This window comes from Natator depressus, chromosome 7 (genome assembly GCF_965152275.1).
Source record: "Natator depressus isolate rNatDep1 chromosome 7, rNatDep2.hap1, whole genome shotgun sequence".
NCBI classification, from domain to species: Eukaryota; Metazoa; Chordata; order Testudines; family Cheloniidae; genus Natator; species Natator depressus.
The window spans coordinates 36,549,603-36,570,089 of NC_134240.1; the positions used below are offsets into that span (position 1 = coordinate 36,549,603).

General features: G+C 40.4%; 2 protein-coding genes across 2 annotated transcripts in view; one reads left to right on the forward strand and one right to left on the reverse strand.

The window, feature by feature from the left end:
• Positions 1–13,109, reverse strand: part of CFAP92 (cilia and flagella associated protein 92 (putative)) — a 131,331-nt gene extending 118,222 nt beyond the window's left edge. The window contains exon 1 of the mRNA XM_074958126.1: positions 13,068–13,109. The gene's annotated coding sequence lies outside the window, so the exon portion shown is untranslated. The remainder of the gene's footprint in view (positions 1–13,067) is intronic.
• Positions 1–20,487, forward strand: part of EFCC1 (EF-hand and coiled-coil domain containing 1) — an 89,106-nt gene that overhangs the window by 24,494 nt on the left and 44,125 nt on the right. The gene's annotated exons all lie outside the window — the stretch shown is intronic.

Consider the following 20,487-nt stretch of genomic DNA (forward strand, 5'->3'; position numbering starts at 1 on the left):
AAAAGCCTCTTTTTCCAGTTAGACAAATGTAGTGTTGCTAATTGTTAATGTACAGTTTAGCTGATGGTCTGGACTTCAAAAAAATTTGTTAATCCTCCAGATGTATTGTGGACTAATGAGACTCATGTAACTGCTACTCATCTGGATTCTCAAATTTTCCACACTGATGTTTCCCAATATACCATCTGCATGTTAAGAATGCAAATGTGCAACTGCTGACAATGATCTATCGATCAAATATATGCTTGGTGTAACTCCATTGCCTTCAGAAAGCTATATCAGGATTGTAATTTCCCCAGGTCCATACAGTTGCAGTTCCAAAGGAGCAATTATAGTATGTATTGTGAATGGGGATTAAGAATTATGCATTAAAACAGATTTATTTGTTTGCAAAAGGGAGGAAGTTTCTGTAATACATTAAATAAACAATGTATAAAGCTGTGTTGTTGGAATAAATGTGTCAGATTACTTCACATTTTTTTCTATCCCTTTAACACACTGCGGAACATACAGTAGTTAAGATGAGAAGCCAAATTCACTTCTGCTATAAATCCACTGAAGCCAGTGAAGTTCTACCGGGGATGAATTTGGCTTATGTCTTAACTAAAGAAGGGGTTGAACCAGGAAGTTTGGCTCCAGTTCAGAATTTCCCACAGTTAGAGGAGGAGCTGGATCTGGGACTTAGGTTCTGGTCCATCTCTAATCATGATCTGCAGAGTGTGTTGCCTGGTGTTTGAAAACATTTGTGTTTGCTTGCTCTTTATTTCAGTCAGGAAAATATGCTGTATGCCACGTGAGGCAGAGCAGTCACAACAATGTGTTTCTTATTTCATTCTAGAGGAATTGAGAGGGCAAAAGCATTCCCAGACTGATAGAGTGTAAGGCCCAGCTCCTCAAAGGTATTTACGTGCATAACTCCCAAAGAAATTATTGGCAGTTGGACAGAAAAGAGGGGAATGAATGAAGGTGTGGGATGTGATGGGCAGGATGCAGAGACTTAGGCTGAGACCCTCAAAGATATTTAGGTACCTATTTCCTCCCTCACATTTTAAAAAATGTTTTCATTGCAAGTACTTTTTACATTAGAGCTAAGACAACCATTTCACTCCTTGTGGGGACATATGACATTTTTTTCTATGTTAAAAACTTGTTATTTGAAGGTCATTGACTATGACTGTTATGTTCATGGCATACACCCAGACAAATTAAATAAAACCATATGCTCTTGCTGGAAGATTGCAATATATACTCCTTGGGGAATTCTGCACCAAAAAATTAAAAATTCTGCACACAATATTTTAAAATTCTGCAAAATTCTGCATATTTTGTCAAAACAACAATATAATCACACCATTTTCAATTATTTTGGTAATTTATTTCAAAATAAATGTCAGCAAGTATGTCTGAAACAACACAGACAATAAAAAAGATTCAGGAAATGTTTTTTGACAAATAGATTCCTTACTAGGCATATTAATACAGAACTCTGAGTAATAATTCATTTAAAAACAATACAGAACCATATTTCCCATACCCCTCAGAAGCAGTGCAAAAGCTTGGGGGAGTCAGGGGTAACAGAGGAGCTAAGGGACAGGGAAATAATTGCTGGGAAGGAGCCTGGATATGAACTTGGAAGGTTGTTAGGTATGGGTGGAAAAAGTATGGAACAGGTTTTTGCGGGGGGAGGGGAGGGATTGTTAGGGAGTGTCCCCCATGCAGACCCTGGATGACCCCTAGCCTCTCCCATTCAGTCAGGCACATCTGCCCCTGTCCCCATGTGGCCCTGCACCCCCTTTCAATCCATATGTGTCCATGCACTGCTTCCCCATCCCCATGTCTCTGTGCCCCCACTCAGCCACCCCCCATCCCTATGTGGCCCTGCACCCCATCCCCTTCTGCCCATGTGGCCCTGCACCTTCCTCCCACCTATGGCCCTGCACCTCCACTCCCATTCAACCCCTACCCCAGTCTGTCCTCCCCTGTTAGCCCTTATGAGCCCCTGTATGACCCCCCAGCAGCTCCTCAATGTCTGTCTCCTGACCTGGTCCGACAGGCACTGTGAAGAAGGCAGGCTCTTTCTCTTCCCTAACTGGCCAGGAGCTGCTGCTCTGTTCTAGCACCACATCACCCTCTGGTGGGCAAAAGGCAGAACTGCATTAGCTTTTCAGCAGAAGCTATTTTCTGCAAAAAATTAAAAATATGCATGGCCCATTAAATATGTGCAGTGACACAGAATTCCCCCAGGAGTAAATGTACAGTATTTTTCAGTATTCAGAATTATAACACACAAGAACCCCAAAACAGAAAGAGAAAGCAGGCTGGGCCCTAAAGACAGAGAGGCACAGCTCACCCTGCCTTATTCTAGGCTGGGTGCCTGAAAACTGAGGCTATGTCTACACTACAGCTTATGTTGGAATAATTTATGTCACTCAGGGGGGTGAATAAATCATTCCCCTTTAGCAACATAGGTTATACTGACATAAGCACCAGTGTGGACAGTGCTCTGTTGGCGTGAGAGCATCTCTTGCCAACGTAGCTACTGCTGCTTGCAGGGGCTGGAGTAATTAAGCCAACAGGAGAGCTCTTTCTTCAGCTTAGAGAAGCTATGTTAGAGAGCTTGCACCAGTGCAGCTGTGCTGCTGCAAACTCTTTAGTGTAGCTGTACCCTGACTCTGATTGCAGGTTTCCCTACAGAAACTTCTGCCTGCCAGCAGGACCAGGAAAACCCCTGAGAATTTAAAATTGTGATCTATCACTTGAATGCAGTTTTCAATACAGCACTCCATGAAGAGAGTACAGACAAAGGTGATAGCAGTTAGAGTGCTCAGTTATCTTACTTTAGAATTCTGTAGACAGAGATCTGAATTGTTGTCAGGAGTGGTCTAACCCTGCAACACTAAAGGATGATACTGGCAACTTCCTAGGCAAGTTATGCCAAATTTGCAGATACAGTCACATACTTAGAAAATTAAATGGTAACAAGTACAGACCCTAGTACCTGCTGGTATAGAATTGCCAACATTTTCACACTTGGGACCCTAGCTTCATATTCAGGTCTGTATATGGGGTTGCCACTCACTGCTAGTACACCCCCTTGCATCTCCATCTGGGAATGTTGCTTTCATTGCATCAGGTGCCCCCCGGCTGCTCATTGCTGGCTCTATGACAGTCTTTCTTCAGGTAACTTGGTCCTCCAGCCAGGTCACTATTTTAGTCCACCCCTTCCAGCATTATGAAGTCCAAATGTCATCTCTAGACAGTGTTCAGCCCCAACTTGTCACTATACCAGTGGCTGGCAGGGGAGCCCAGGCCCACCTACTACACCAGGTTCCAGCCCAGGGCCCTTATAACCAGAAACCCAAGTCCTCAATCCCAGTCAATATAGCTGTTTCTGTTTCCCTGGGCTCCTTCCTACCTAGCCTCCCTATCGTCTCTTGCCTGCTTCTGGTTACTCTACTCCTCATGGCTACTTCACTCCCTCCTACCCTCTCACCAGACTCCTTGCTCCAAGAGCAGGATCTCAGGGCTTTCTCCCCCTGGACTTCCTCTTTGTCTTTGAGGAACTCTGATCCCAGGGAGTGACAGCAGCTTCCTCTGGTTTCATCCTCCAAGCTTTACAGTGCTGTCCCAGCCCCTCCCCAGTTGGGCTTCACCGTCAATTAACCGTGGCCCTCCCTCTTGCAGGTGACACCATTTAACATAACTGGTCTCTCAGGCCCTCATTAACCCTTTCAGGGCTGGTGTGGGGTACACATCTCATCACAAGGGTCCTTCAGTGAAAAGTGGCCCAAATTTTCAGACTCCCATAGTTGGGAGTGCTCTGAAAATCAAACCATTGTTACTTCATTGTCTAATTATAGATGTAGCAGTTTAGTTTGAGGAACACAAGTTTGAAAATGTTGGCATCTATGTGTATGTATGTATGAGAGAAGCAGAGCCAAAAAAAAAAAAAAAAGTCAGAGTAGTGTAAGGTGTTTTCTTTCTTTCTTTCGTGTAGGAAAAAGATGAGCCTACAGATACCAGGTAGAAATACAAGGTAGGGCTGGGTCTGGGAGAAAACTGTAAAGGGGCAAATAACTATTTCCACCTCCCTCAACCTCACACTGTAACTCGTTCTGAGTTTTTATTCTGAAAGGATTATGGATGGCAAATTGAGATATAGGAAAGGAGGGTATAGTTGGTAAACTTTTCTGTCATCCTCCACACCCTGCCCATCTGACAGAGGCCTCCCATGAATTCCTACCTCCCTGCCCTCCATTCCACTTCAGGAGTCTTGGTTTATTACTCTAAAAATCTGCTTTATCTAACCATAAAAGAAACAAGATATGGTCTGAGCACAGAACTAGGAGTTAGGAACTCCTGAGTTCTAGTCTCAGCCCTGATGCAGTTAATTGCTCTGCCTCACTTTCTCCATCTATAAAATAAGGTTAATAATATCTACCTACTTGTGAAGATTAAAATTTCTATAGCACTTGGAAGGAAAAGAACTCTAGTAATTTATTAATAGAAACCTGCTGTCAATCTGCTTTATTCCTTCCAGAAGTAATAGGGAGAGGTTGCTGTGGGATATATTTGAAATTACTTATGCATTGCATGAAAAAGTATCTGCATAACTCATTGCTATGGGATAGCCTTGAGGCCAAGAGTTTAGCAGGATTTAAAAAGGGATTAGATACTGATACAGTTAACAAGGATATCAAGAGATTATAATAGCAAATAGTACCAAGAATCTTGGAGTGATACAAACCCTCCTTCGTGGCATAAGCAAACGTCTGACTATTGGATGTTAGATGTAACTGTCCCCAACACTGCCGATTGCAGGATTGCTTGCACCTTTCTCAGAAGCATCTGGTCCTGGCCACTGTCAATGGCAGCATATCGGACTAGACAGACCATAGGTCTGATCCAGTATAGCAATTTCTAGGATTAGAATTCCCTGCTGCTTAAGGATCATGTTTTCGTGATCCATTTACTAGATCCTTTTTGACTGACATCAATTGTGTCATCCCAAATCATTTAATCGATTTCAGTTCAATTTTTAGACATTCCCCACTGGGGTTACAAACCAGCACACACTGTTCAAGGTTGTTTCTGTTTTGGTCTAAGAGAACCAAACCCAGACTGAGGAAACTGATTTGATCCCTTCTTGCACACAGCAAAGGCTAGTTCTCCAGGTCAGCTTTAGAGTTCTTGACATGATGCCAGAGCGAACGTTTACAATGTATTCTCTTGCATATAGCCAAGTAATTGAAAAAAGGTTATTCTTAGAAGAGCTTGCATTATGACCACCTGCAGAGCTCCAGGTTTGAGGGCAAACAGTTCTGAAACTTGCAAGTTTCTTCATAAATATAATACTTATTCACTTTATCTGTCATTCATATTAAAACTCAGACCAATAATATTCTATGTTAGATTTGCATATACATACAATGGGCCTGATTTTAAGGGGCATTGAGTATCTGCAACTCCCACTGACTACAACCACAATTAGGCTATGAATAATAAATATATTGCATGCTCTGAAACTGTACTAATGTGTTAATTAATTAGGACCACAGGGATAATTTAAATCACCAGAATAATAACTATTCTATTTTGCGGGATTGAGAAAGTACCATTATGTATTACAAAGATCCTGTTCCCCAATTCTATGCAAAGAAAACCAAGGCTATATGTACATTTTGAACTTGGACATTAATATTTATTATTTTAGAGATGCCTATCTGCTTGCATTCGACAAGACACAAAAGACAGACCATCCCTGCCCAGAAGATCTTTGGCTACACCGCAGCTGGGGGCGTGTAATTTGTGGTTCATGCAGATTTACCCGTGTTAGCTTTCACCTAGCTAGCTTACTACAAAGAGCAGTGAGGATGTAATGGTGCAGGCTTCAGCACAGGCTGCACAAGAAAATACATACCTGGTGCAGCCTGCGCGTAAGTCCATGACTTTGCTATTTTTAGCAAGTTAGCTACAGTGCAGCTAGCATAGGTACATCTACATGAGCTACTAATTATAACCCCGGCTGCTGTGTAGACATGAATATATAGGTAATTGAGGGTGTAACTCCCTGTGCACCAAGATGAAATTATCCTTTTGTATTAATGCAGTATAGGCCTGATCCAAAGCCCATTCAAGTCAATGGGAGTCCTGTGTGCTCATATGGGATACTGTAAATCTAGCAAACTCTTTTCATTATCAAGAGAACTCTGAGTATCAAACAGACGTTTAGAAAAGTGACTTTTCATCTTTGAGGGTGCTACAGGCAGAAATAAAGTTATTAGCAGTTTAGTAAGTGTTGTGCTATAGTAGTCCTTTCCATGTGATGTAGGTGCTCTCTAACTGAGTGCTTAAAACAAAGCGAAGTCTTGTATCAGACTATAGAGGAGTAAGTTGTGATCCCAGACAACAATTCGCATATCACCAGAGGCCTGTAGAACAGTCTGCCTTTATGGATTTTCATTTTAGTTATTTTCATTTATAAAGCATCTTTCCGGTGCTTTTGGTGCTGGAAAATAAGTAAAAATACTAAATAGAAGTAAAATTCAGAAGTCTCATAAACCAAGCGTCATAAACCAACTGCCGAATTAGGGCATTCCTGTGCAAGTGCATTAGCAGATTCTAACTGTTAGACTAAAATCAAGTTTTAAGGACAGCTTTAGGCCCCCAGAAAAAATAAAGCTAGCTGTACTTAAATGCTCTGACTTTAAATGCTAAAGTACATAACTATTTTGGATTCCAGAGCCTTCACTCATGATACTTACCCTGACATTCTTTAGTAGATGAGTTTATTGCAAGGTGGCAATTTGAATTTTATAGAGGAATTTTACACAAAGTCTGAGGGTTTTTATTTTGCTTTTCTGGATTTAATCAAATGTATAGCATGAACAAGAGTCAGATTTGTTGCATAGAAATGGTGCTGATTTGATTTCAAGATCACTCACATAGAGATGCTATGTCTCTTAGAAACACTGGGCATGATCTTGAGACATGCTAACTCAGTGCCCTCAGTTCCCACTGACACTGTTGCAGCCCACTGACTTTAGAGAGAATTGAGTGCACTCAGCCTCTCTCCGAATTAGACCCATTAGTCATAATGAAGTAAGACAATCCAGTTGGTTCCAGTGAAGGCAGCTACAAGAATCAAGCCCAATCAGTTTCTAGGCGTATTAAAAAAGATCGTTAAGGCTTGAAGAGACTGAATGCGGGATCTTTAAAAAACCAGTAAAGTGAAATTCTCTGAAGCTGCTAGTCACATAAACATGTTATGAATTAGCACCTAGTGTTTTCTCCTACAGTATACTAAAGTTATGATCCCATCAAAAGAAAAGCATTGTGATTGCTGCTTCAGCATCACAACATTTCAAAATCCACTTTGTCAGCTAGGAGTTGACAAACTTGTCAAGTAATCCTGTCTTGTTCAGAAAAAGACTTTACAGCTATCAAAACTGTTTCACTACTTAGACTCGGCCATGGGAATATGGACAGCCCTGAAGCTTTAAATGTGGTTTCTTTCCTAAATCCTATGGGAGGCCTTTGGGTCTTTTTAACCCCATGTATATGGTCACAGTCTGACTTTATTATATTGTAAACAGAGGAAATAGCCTGTCTATTCACTCACAAATTACTAACATGTGTTCTGTCTACTGCTGTAATGTTCCCTAAAATAATGCACTAAAAAAAAAAAAATCTTCTGGGATCCCTCTCCCACTCTTGCCCCAGACTGCAGGGCTTAAAAGGGACCAAACTATTGTCAAAGTCACTGCTCTGTGCCATTAAACCACAGTTCTATGACTCCAGATAATCAGCTATTGCATTGGCAAAATTAACTTTAAAGGCACAATTCTGTGAAATCTGTTAAAAATCACCCTTCTTAGACACAATGGTTTTTGAAGCAATTAATCTAGGAAGGGTATTAGCAGCCCAATCTCTCTCCCTCCACCCCAAAAAATACTTACTGATACATTAAGTAATGGGTGACATTTTATAGGTGAGCAAAATTTTACTTTATAGAATCTCGTGCAGATTTTTTTCCCCCATCTACATAGGTTTATACCCCAAGATTTATGTTCATTTTCATTTAAAGTGAAACATGGTTGAAACCACCAAACTTTGTCTGGTTTTCAATCATTGTTGAAATCATATTAAACTGCAGGTTTCACACAGTTTTGATGTGACACCATTAATCACCTAAAGTTCACTCAAAACTAGGCCCTGGCTGCTTAAAAGTGGAGATGCGTTTATGCTACCAAATTCAGATGTGGATTTTTAAAGACCCCCAATGTCTGGGGAGGTTTGGGTGTGAAGCCATCTCTACTTAAAATGGTAAAGATCTTTTATTATTCTTATTACGGCAGCAACAAAAGGCCTCAACCAAAATATGGGCCCCCTTGAACTAGTTACTGTAGAAACCGTCCCTGCCCCAAACTGCTTAAAAACTTCAGTTTGATCTTTCAGTAAAACTGTTTTGCATTTCAGGTTCATACCTAAAACTGGACCAAGGTGAGCTTCACATCATTTGGGATTTCTCTGCAAATTTTTCACCATATGGTTTAGCTGTTAAAGCTAATGCGCTCCTGTCATTTTATGTTAGCGTGGAGGGTGGAATGGGGGCAAAAAGTGGCAATAGAAGCCCTTACACAGCAGTATGTACTGTCTCTGTATACAACTTAAATATAGTACCTGCATCCCATTGGTATGGTATTTCTGGTTTTATAATTGTAGAGGGAACCCTTAGTCCTCCTACAGCTTTGACTAATGTTATGGTTTTGTATATATGTGATGTTGGAAATTAGAAGCTGATAAATGACTTCAGACTGATACATGGCATCTTGAAAACCATCTGAAAGCAATGGTGGCACCAAATCCCCTCTCCCGGAGCAGCATTGTTGAAAATACTGACTGGAGAGCAGCAGATTTTTCCTTTGTTGGATTTATTTGCTCTGTAGGATTTTCCTTTTTGGTTTCATTAAGTCTTCAATTTCATTTTAGGAGAGGGGTAGTTTTTTTTCTTGACAGAGAACAAATTGCTGTCAGAGGGGCATTGCCAGAGTAGGCAATCCCAAAACATTACCCTTCCCCCATTTGTTTGCTTTAAAGCATCTTCTTGATCGTATAAAACTTTGCGACTCTCTGAAACAAGGGCAACAGCTGTGTTAAAGGCCCGCCCCCCAGCCAGGCAGCCATCACCAATAAACCTATTAAAAAACCCTAACTGGATTTGTCGTCATACTGGCCCCACACCCACATGTTGTGAACATGGGTTTGCGCATTGTGTGTGTTCCTCTGCAGTCCCTTCTTAGCTCCATTAGGAAAATGGAATTAATTATTTTTCTTTGTCATCTTCCATCTGAGGGTCATCAAGCATTTTATAAATGTTAATTAAGCCTCACAATGTCCCTTGGAGGTGGATGAGATTGAAGCATAATGCTTCACAGAATAGAAATGCAGCTAACTTCAGTCATTGCCTGCCTGCTTCATTCTTTTGAGGCAGCAGAAAGAAAAAAGCAGATCAGTTTACAGACACATCCATGATCCGGTTCCCTGTTTGGGGTCCCTTGACTGAGATTTTAACTAGTGCTATGAAGCCATGTGAACCAGATTAGTTGAACACGGAAACCAAACTAAATATCAGCAAAAGAAGTTTTGTATGAAATTCAGTGAATAAGCATGTGTCTGTGAATAAGCAGAAATTTTAATTTCTGCAGTTCTGTTCTGGTTTGTATAATGCAGCTAGTGACATTTGGTCATGCTATAGGTCTTCTGGGATGACAAACTCTTGGAAAACCACATGCAGTCCAGAAGTGGAACAAAATCAGCATTTCATTTTGAGTTTTGCCTTCACCATATTGGGATAAAATGAACCAAAAGCACAAAGGGTTAGATTTTCAAAGGTATTTAGGTATTAAATTTGGTGCCTGTTGATTGTGACAAAGTTCCTTTAATTTTTTTCTGGAAAAGGTTAATAGGTGAAGGGAGAAAGTGTGTAAAATTTGAGTCAAATGGTGATATATCCTCATGGAATTTAGAAATCGCTGAAATGAAGAAGGATCCTATATTGCAAGGATCCGCAAAGATACACGACAGCCTGTGTAAGTGAGAGAGGGAGGTACAGTAGCACCATTATTTCAGATACTAAACAGTGTCTCTGCTTTCCCTCTGCACTGTCATAGATTTCTAATGGTTCTGTAGATACCACGTTCAGGCTGAAATCTAGCAGTAATAGGAGAGTGAGCACTACGTCAACAAAAATTCAAGGTACTAAAAATCTTTGCTTTCAGTTAGTACATCCAAGGCCCATTGAGATTTTAATTTACTTTTTCATATTTGCTTTTTAAAATATCACCAGAAAAATATGAATTTACATTGAAGGTCAAATTCCTTCAACAAGACGATTTGCTGGCAAAAACTCATGTGCAACCCTTGTGCCTCAAAAGATCTACGTTTACACAGGTAAACTAGGTGATTGTGCTCACTATCAGCGAAACTCAAACAGCTTAATGGGACAAAATCGGGGGGCCCAGATAATCTTCATCCAAGAATATTAAAAGAATTGGCACAAGAAATTGCAAGCCCATTAGCAAGAATTTTTAATGAATCTGTAAACTCAGGGGTTGTACTGTATGATTGGAGAATTGCTAACATAGTTCCTATTTTTAAGAAAGGGAAAAAAAGTGATCCGAGTAATTATAGGCCTGTTAGTTTGACATCTGTAGTATGCAAGGTCTTGGAAAAAATTTTGAAGGAGAAGGTAGTTAAGGACATTGAAGTCAATGGTAAATGGGACAAAATACAACATGGTTTTACAAAAGGTAGATCGTGCCAAACCAACCTGATCTCCTTCTTTGAGAAAGTAACAGATTTTTTAGACAAAGGAAACGCAGTGGATCTAATTTACTTAGATTTTAGTAAGGTGTTTGATACCGTGCCACATGGGGAATTATTAGTTAAATTGGGTAAGATGGGCATCAATAGGAAAATTGAAAGGTGGATAGGGAATTGGTTAAAGGGGAGACTACAACGGGTCCTACTGAAAGGTGAACTGTCAAGCTGGAGGGAGGTTACCAGTGGAGTTCCTCAAGGATCAGTTTTGGGACCAATCTTATTTAATCTTTTTATTACTGACCTGGACACAAAAAGTGGGAGTGTGCGAATAAAGTTTGCGGATGATACAAAGCTGGGAGGTATTGCTAATTTAGAGAAGGACAGGGATACCCTACAGGAGGATCTGGATGACCTTGTAAACTGGAGTAATAGGAATAGGATGAAATTTAATAGTGAGAAGTGTAAGGTCATGCATTTAGGGATTAATAACAAGAATTTTAGTTATAAGCTAGGGACGCATCAATTAGAAGTAACGGAGGAGGAAAAGGACCTTGGAGTATTGGTTGATCATAGGATGACTATGAGCTGCCAATGCGATATGGCTGTGAAAAAAGCTAATGTGGTCTTGGGATGCATCAGGAGAGGTATTTCCAGTAGGGATAAGGAGGTTTTAGTACCGTTATACAAGGCACTGGTGAGACCTCACCTGGAATACTGTGTGCAGTTCTGGTCTCCCATGTTTAAGAAGGATGAATTCAAACTGGAACAGGTACAGAGAAGGGCTACTAGGATGATCCGAGGAATGGAAAACTTGTCTTATGAAAGGAGACTCAGGGAGCTTGGCTTGTTTAGCCTAACTAAAAGAAGGTTGAGGGGAGATATGATTGCTCTCTATAAATATATCAGAGGGATAAATACCAGAGAGGGAGAGGAATTATTTAAACTCAGTACCAATGTGGACACAAGAACAAATGGATATAAACTGGCCACTAGGAAATTTAGATTAGAAATTAGACGAAGGTTTCTAACCATCAGAGGAGTGAAGTTTTGGAATAGCCTTCCGAGGGAAGCAGTGGGGGCAAAAGATCTATCTGGCTTTAAGATTAAACTCGATAAGTTTATGGAAGAGATGGTATGATGGGATAACATGGTTTTGGTAATTAAATATTCATGGTAAATAGGCCCAATGGCCTGTGATGGGTTATTAGATGGGGTAAGATCCGAGTTACCCAGGAAAGAATTTTCTGTAGTATCTGGCTGATGAATCTTGCCCATATGCTCAGGGTTTAGCTGATCGCCATATTTGGGGTCGGGAAGGAATCTTCCTCCAGGGCAGATTGGAAGGCCCTGGAGGTTTTTCGCCTTCCTCTGTAGCATGGGGCACGGGTCACTTGCTGGAGGATTCTCTGCTCTTTGAAGTCTTTAAACTACGATTTGAGAACTTCAATAGCACAGATATAGGTGTGAGGTTTTTTTTGTAGGAGTGGTGGGTGAAATTCTGTGGCCTGCGTTGTGCAGGAGGTCAGACTAGATGATCATAATGGTCCCTTCTGACTTAAATATCTATGAATCTATGAATCAGGAGTTACCATGCAAAGATATCTCAAAGGGGTTGTACATGGGGATTAACCTAGGACCCTCCACATCTAAAAACACAAGCGTGTGCTGGTTGAGTCAAAGGCCTAGGTCCATTAACTTGAGGCAAGTGGTGGACTCTCTTTTGTGCATGGTCTCTAACCGCTAAAGGACGACAAACTCACACTGTGTTAGCCTGGCTTAGAACTGCATATGCTCAGTAACCCAAATTTGTAAATGGAAATTGGACACTTTGCAAACAAATATGAAGTTTTCCCAAGCCCATTTGTGCACTCTTCGTTGATGTAAAGGGTCAGACTTGTAAACAAAAACAAAAAAATGATAGTATATAATAAGACCATATTTTAATTAACTCCTCAGTTTTGCTCTGTTGCTTTCCCTTTAAACAGTGGCTGACCTCATATGCTATAGACCTAATGTTAACCCTAGTAATGTCAGTGAAATGACTCCACTGATTTCAGTGGGCTTTAGATCAGATCCTATGTGCACAGCCATTCCTACCTTAAGCACAACAGGGTGGGTTAGAATCTGAGTCTCACCTGAACTTCTCAGCTATTGAGACAACAGAATATGACAGCAGCAGAATATAGTAACAATTTCTCAGCATGGAGGTATATGTTCTCTCATTGATTTATCAAATAACTCACATTTAATGCTAAATCCTCTGCCCATCAGTAGGAATGCAGGTTTCTGAGGCTCTGACTTGGTCGCATCATTCCTGAGTTTTGTGAGTGACAGGCTGATGGTGGTGTCTCTCCCCCCTGGTATTGAGCTGAAATTAACAACAAGGAGTAGAAACAGTAATTAACCCCAGAGTTTCAGATTTGATGCATATGGTCCTGCTGAAGGCTTTCATTAAGGGTCGCATATTAAAGTTTGAAATCATACTTTCCAGTTTTCTAAGACTGTAAACCCAGATGAGTCAATAAATAGCACAATCTATAAACAGGGCACATTTAATAAGCAATTTTTTTTTAATCTAAGCACCATCCTTCCTCAATGGGAAATCATTTTAAATTTGAGCCTGTGTAATGAGACCTTCAGTGTCAAACTGTATATGTCAGAAGGAAACTCCAGGTTCTAACAGCTTATACAAACCTAGATGGAAAGTATTCTGACTCCGAGTCAAATGCCAAACATCTTGATGGATTTAAATTCACCAGAACCTGATGAAATGAGTGCATGCAATTAACTCTTTTGGAATGAGAGAAACCATTCAAGTTCTACCTGAAGACAAGCAGCTGCTGGACTTTTTTCTTAGCAGTAATGATACCCTTTGAACTAACCTTTGATCCAGCATAGCATTTCAAAGGATTGATGTAAACAGTGGTTTTAAGGGGATGTTTGGGCATTTACTTGCAAATCAGTAAGCCATTGCTTATTACTCTTATGGCTTTCCTATGCAACTCTGAACCCTGAAGCCTCAACTCATGTCACTCTCATAACTATATTTAAATGAATTATTTTGAAAAATTCTGTGGGAGTTCACAGGGGGCTCACAAGGGACTTTCCCAAGCCATCATGTCCTCAACCAGGATACAATTTTAAATGCATCTGAAACTGATCTGCATGAGATGTATTTTTTCACTTCTGTTACTAATGGACTGTTTGGTTTTTGACTAAAGGTTTGGAAATGAAGGGCTTGGCTTCTCACTTCCAAACAAAAACTCCTGCTAGGAAATTAAGTTTACATTTACAAGTCTGGTCCCTCCTTTGCCTGGTGTCTGTCAGTTCTCCACTGAAAGTTAAGAGTGGCTCTGTCTACTAGCTGCTCCGATTAGATCTGAAGTAAAGGTCAGTTCTTTTCCAGGTAGGGTGAGGACCTGAAAACATGCTACATTTATCCTACAGATCCCAATTCTGCTCAGAACAAATGAAACTCAGTGAGCCTCTCCTGATGCAAACCAGACTTCCGCATGCTCATGGGATGCTTTCATCAATCCTTCAAAGAGATAAAACTTACGGCTGGCTTAGTTTACAAGCAAGAACTCTTATTTATTTAAATGACCCTTCATGACATATGATGTTTACCCTTCGGTGCCCTATTTCAGAGTTTACAGTTGGGTCTTCAGGCAAAGCTAATGGCACCCTCTATGACAGGGAATCGTTGCATGCCTAAGTACTGACAGCACACACACAAAAGCTACTGAGAGTGATACAGAATTAGAGAATTACATATTTGCTGAACAGTGTGACACTCTGCACACTGTCCTGTGATTCTATAATGAAAGGCCTCATCATGACTACATACAAGTAACTAAACTGAGTTAAGATTGTCATGAGAACTTTAATAGATTTTTTTTGAGCTTTTTTGTTCAAAATTTGAGGCTTAATGTTGCATCAATATAGCTTTTTGCTCTTTGATGATACCTGATGTTTTCTGTTTAAAACAAATATTTTTTTAAAGTATTGCTATAAGGATTTACTATTGCTTTGTTTGCAAGCTATCCAATAGTTATAACAGATAAAAAAATGCAAAGATGGGAAATGCAAAGAGACTGTATTAAATCTTTTCTATCAGGAAAAGGTGGCAAAGACAGCAGACTCGGTTGGGGGACTAAACCTGAAAACAGTCTCAAGTGTTGAGGTATGCTGGGCCTGATAGATTCTGCTTTCATTTACCCTATTGATTTCAATTGAATTACTCTTAATCTACACTACTTTTACTAGTCTTATACCAACCATTTAAAAGTATGTTAAGTAGCATCTTAAAGATCCTAGCAAGACAAACTCTTTATAAATCTTTGCCCATCATTTTACAGAGGTGTAGGTATTTTAATTAAACTACAAAAAGCTAGACCTTTTCTTAGTATAATCTCAAGAAACAAAAATTAAAGTAGCAGGATTGCCAGCTGACTAGTATGATACAGAGTTTTCTTAACAATATTTTAAAGGCCTGAGGTTAGTGAGGATTTTATTTTAAATATTATTTTAAGGACCTCTCATAGCTTCAAGAAGGTACTCAGCTAAATTGTTTGGAATTAAAATTATGAGAACATTCATTCTGTACCCATTTCCCCTTGAGAATTGAGCACAAAATATGAGCATGTGTGCCATTCCTAACCATTCTCAGCCTGACAACACACTCATTCTTTTTCTAAAAAATGAGTAAATAAAGTAAGGTTCAGCTCAAACCCTCTCCCCAAGTTTGGCTGCTACTAGGGTTCCTCTCTCAGAACTGTTCAGCCCACATCCTAGATCCTCCTTCTCTAAAGGACCTCTTCTCCACCTCCTTTTGACCAGGTGGGGCAATGAATCCCCTCTCTGCAAGTTAGCAGAACCCATTTAACTCTTCCATAGCAGGATCAACACTTGCTAACAAGGTGGGATGTTTCAGACAAACATTACAAGCCAGTTAGAGCGCTCCACAACAAAGCATAGAACACTGACCAATGTCTTCATGGTTGGTGGGAACTGGGTATTGTAAGGGTTTGCAGGGGAGTCAGTGAGGGCTTTCAAATTGGAGGATTAGTAAGGTTTCTGGTAGCAGAGACTCTTAGGTAGATCAAATCCTGACCTTATCCGAGGAGTAGGGGTTGGGTTGTGGGAAGCTGAGGAGGGGGTTGAGTCAAAGATTGGGTTGGAAGAGATCAGCATTTGGAGGGTTGGGGTCTCATTGGGGGCAGAGGGAGATGAGGTGTTTTTACCTTCAGTTCTCAGTAAGGTTAGAGCATACTGAGTACTCTGAGGGTTAAACATACAGTTCTCAATAGTTTTCGTATTAAACCACTTCCACTCTGGACTCAAAACAAAATGATAAAAATATCTTAATAAATAATTAGTTTTTCTGTTGGAGTCCTGTGATGTTTGGTTTAATCAGCTGCTTTCATAGCAAGACAACACAACTGGTGTCCACCTATGGCCTGTGTCTCCAGCAACTGTGTTTATTTTAGGTCTTCCTCCTTGTGCCATGCTACAGTTTGCTTCTTCCGAGTGTTGTTCTCTGTTTTTCATACAGATTTCCCACTTTTCCTGGGGAAATCTATTGAGGAAACTATGACAATAGGAAATATTTGTCTGAATATCTGCAAGACTGTCCAAAAGGCTCCCCTTTACTCGCTCATAGATTCCTGTAGGATATAGGCTTTGCAGCTGATCCAAGAAATGTTCTGTGTGTAGAATTCCCATTGAGATCAATCAACGTTTGAGTGCCCATATACTAGCAGGATCTAGCCAATGGACAGTACTGCCCCACTCCGCCTCATCTATAAAATTAAGCAGAGTTCAGACCCTACAACACTCTTGTGGAAGAACTTCCATGGGGATGGCTTTCCCCCTTCCACACCTCCCTGGTATGTTCTGCCAAAATTGGCCATCCTTCCTAGAGAGCTGGGCTGCACTGGACCCTGAGAAGCCCACGTATAAGCAACTTTTATGCAGAGAATAAGATACAATAGCACGGACTTAGAGCCACGTATGATTCAAGATATGACCTAAATATTGTAACTACTGTTTTCTTTTATGTACCTTAGGCTATGTCTACACTGGCAACTGAATGACAAAACTTTTGTCTTTCAGAGGTGTTAAAAAAAAAAAAAAACACACGTCCCCCGAAAGACAAAAGTTTTCTTGAAACAAGTGCTGGTGTGAACAGTGCTTTGTCAGCAAGAGAGCTGACAAACCGCAGCTACACTGCGTGCCGTTTAGCGGCCTGTCTGTAACGACACAGCTGTGTTGCTAAAAGCTGTGTAACAGAGACATAGCCTTAGTGTCGGTAAGTTTTTAAGTGCCTTGATTTTACAATGGTCAAAACAATTACACTTAGCGTGTTACAACTTGAATCACTTTCTTTTCAAGCTGCACTCCACTTTGCTTTTGACATCCTCATTTCCAGACTGTGAAGTTAGAAATTCCAGTATCGGAAAAAAAAAAAAAAAAAAAAAAAGAGAGAGAAAAAGGCAATTGAGGTATTGCAACATAATTTCAGCATCTGTTTCCGGTTTCTGACAGTCTGCTAGGCTCCATGGAACCTAGATGAAATTTGCTCCCCAAAGCAGCTGTATTTTAGCTAGATGCGTGGAGATTTCAAGAGGCCTGGTATTAAAGCATTAAGGGACAGAAGATGTTTTCCTCTCTTTTTTTATTCTATTATTGGGCTATTTTTGTGCTGTTTCCAGTGGGCTGCCTTGCTGCTCAGTCAGGTTTTCTCCTGGTTCATTGAAATATAGTTGAAAGAATAAGGAAAAATAGAATGTGTTGGTAACTGTCTTGAAAAACCCTTTATCAGTCCTATTTTCCAGGAAAAATTGACAAGTTATTATTTATATTGTAGTATTGCCCAAAGGCCCTGATCAGAATTAGGACCTCACCGTACCTTGTGCTGTACAAACACATGGGAAGATAGGAAGCCACTGACCCTGCCCTATAGAGTTTGCAGTGTAAACATGCAGAGGCTGATACAATCTTGGAACATTATCACAACTGTGCAGTGTCAGTGGCCAGTTTCCATTGGATAAAGGAGGACAACACTGGGCTTTACATCAGAGACTATTGTTTTGATTTATTTGTATTGCGGTAGTGCCTACTGGCCTCAAGTAGATCAGAGCCTCACTGAGCTGGGTACTGTACAGACCTGTAGTGAGTGACAGTCCCTATGACAGAGATCCAAAAAGCATGGTGTCATTCTGTAACTGTACATACATTACAAAAGAAGAGATCAGATAGCTGACCATAGCAATGTAGTAACATTTTAGGAGAGAAGAAAGCCATGTGACCCATCAAGATCGAGACACCAATATAGCATTTGTACCCTGTAATATCCCCACGCCTCAGGGATTTGGCTAGCTATCTTAAAGTTGCATCTTCTGTTGTTTTTGGTGGCCTGTTCCCTACACTAATCACTGTTTTCATAAAGAAATATTTCTTAACCCTCCTTAGCGTTTGCTTGTTGCTTAATTTCAGTTTGCATACTTTTTAAGACTGTAACCCCTTGAATAAGACCATATTCTCTCATCAGTTTCTATGGATGACTCCCATTGACTTCACTGGGAACTCTGCCCACTAATTGATGTATTGAGATATGTCCTATGTTTATGACATCCACCTTATCTGTTCTTTCAGAAAAGTGTGTCAATCACAGTTTTTAATCCCTAATGATTATTTCAGTTTAAATTGTTCTTCCTATCCATAGCCTCTGAGGCCCTTTATTGCCTTTGCATCAAGGGCAGAACTCTCTCAGCTAGCATCTTCAACTCTTTTAGGTTACAGGGAAAGTCGATAACATATGATTAAGGGTTAATTTGAATTGATTTCCCATAAAAGTTTAAGAATGTTATACATGACCACATGAATCCCAGGTGTTACTGGATGGTAGAGGAAAGTACTGTTCCTTGAATAGAACACTGGTATATTTCTAATCCATTTGTGGAACCACATGCCAGTGGGCACCACATAAATGTGTGCAATATATTAAGTTATGGAAACTGAAATCCAATGTTTAAAGAGAAGAGTTTGAGGAAAGTTGGCAAATGAATTTGCACAAACAATCTGAATTTGGATCAGATCAGCTACTTGAAGGATGTAAACATGAACGGCCAGGTAGTTAAAGGTATTTAGGTGTTTAACTACCAGTGGGAGTTAGGCACCTAATACCTTTAAAAATCTGGGCCCAACACTCTGATCTAGTACAGCACATAACCAGGCACCTAACTTTAGACACGAGTAATCCCATTGACATCATAAAGCACAAATTAACTCATATGTATTTGACTTCAATGGGTAACGTGCTTAAAGTTATACACCTGCTTAAGTGTTTTGCTGGACTGGGGCCTTAGCAGGCAAATGAATTATTTAGGAATTATTATTATCTATAAGACATAATAGTAGTGAGTTGAAATAGAGGGGAAATTTAAGATGGATATAAGAAATAAATTCATACTCAGGGTGGTTGTCTGCACAGTGCTTTAATCTGCACCAGAGGGCTGTAAACTGTAGTGCACACTAGCATGTTGTGCACTAAACAGCCCCTATGGACCCTGCTGGCATGCACTACTTCCCTAGTGAGCGTTCACGTAGTACTATTCGAAACAGGACTATATTAACTCACACTAGGGAACTTTTAGTGTGCTCCAGCAGAGCGCACACAGACCAGGAAGTGCACGACATGCCAGTGCACACTACAATTTACATCCTTCTGGGGCAGACTAGAACACCGCGTAGACAAGCCCTGAGGTTCATTACATTGAGAAATAGACCCATCAATCGAGATATTTAAAACTAGTCTAGACAAAGCACTAGAAAGTATAATATGGGGCCATGACCCCGTATCAGGGAGATGTATCAGGCAATGTAATTCTGTATGTGTTTTCACTCTCCAACAAAACAATCCTAACATTATGTTTCTAATTCAACTGCATGACCAGTAAGGCCTGGTCTACGTGGGGGGGTGGGGGCAAGCTAAGTTGGTCTAAGTTATGCAACTTCAGCTACAAAAATAGCGTAGCTGAAGTTGACGTACTTAGAGCTACTTACCCGTGGTGTCTTCACTGCAGTAGGTCACCTGCTGCCGCTCCCCCGTCGACTCCACCTACGCTTCTCGCTCTGGTGGAGTACCGAAGTCGACGGGAGAGTGCTAGGCAGTTGATTTATCAGGTCTTCACTAGACGCAATAAATTGACCCCCGGTGGATCGATCGCTCTGCCGTAAGTGTAGACATGCCCTTAGAGATCAATTGGGAGAGGGATATAATTGCTGATAAAACAGAGTTAGGCTGGTGGGATCATAATTAACACAGAGGGAAGAATAAGCAATATTTTGCAGATCTCCATTGTAATTCATTGGCACAGAACATATAAAGGTTAGCAGGAATTCAGCTTGAGTATTGTAGTAAAAGCAAGTGCAATTGTTTGTGATTAACCTAGCACAGCAGCATAGGAGCAGTAGAATGGGGGCCAGGCTGCTGTCTGGAAAGTTTAAACTATTTCAAACAGTGGATTGCTTTAAATCAAAGCTATTAAATCATGGGTTTTAATTGGCAAGCAGGAAACCTTTATTTAAATCTTCTATTTTAATCATGTCGTGCATTTGTACTTTTTAGTTATTTTCCTAAAGAAGTTGATTCTCATTGGC